Source organism: Octopus bimaculoides, chromosome 13 (genome assembly GCF_001194135.2).
Source record: "Octopus bimaculoides isolate UCB-OBI-ISO-001 chromosome 13, ASM119413v2, whole genome shotgun sequence".
Lineage (NCBI taxonomy): Eukaryota > Metazoa > Mollusca > Cephalopoda > Octopoda > Octopodidae > Octopus > Octopus bimaculoides.
In genome coordinates this window covers 14,751,543-14,752,191 of record NC_068993.1, presented here as the reverse complement: position 1 = coordinate 14,752,191, position 649 = coordinate 14,751,543, and positions in this window count along the sequence as shown.

Below are 649 nucleotides of genomic sequence, written 5' to 3'. Positions count from 1 at the left end.
ATAAATATATATACATATATATATATGTGTGTGGGTGCGTGTGTGTGTATATATATGCATATATATATGCATGTATATATGACTATATATATATATGTTTATGTATTATGTATGTATACACACATATATATGCATATATATGTACATACAGAAGGTATTTAGACGGATTTGGATAGATAATTATTGCATTAATTACATAAGAAGAAGGAAAAGTAGCATTGAGATTTAATATGTAATTACATAGAAAACCTCTTATATACACTCGTACTTTCATGAATTAATGATTAATCTTTGTCAAGTATTTCCCAAGATGTTGTACGCGTATGAATGAGATGTAAGTACCATGTGTGCAATGCCTCTGATAACTAAGTATTACACATGTTTGCAATTACATATAATGCATTGTGAATCAACATTCACACGTAGTCCCACGTACAGAAAAGCATGTACACATATTTTAATTGAGAAAAAAAAATGTCAGTCATTACGATTTAACGTAAGCATGAGTATTTATATACATGGAAATCTACATCAATTGCAAGTGAGAGCGTGTATACATACGCACATATACTTTACACACGTGTACGATGTTATAGTGTACATACATTTACCTATACCAAATTCGATCTCTCTCTCTTTCTATATGTAT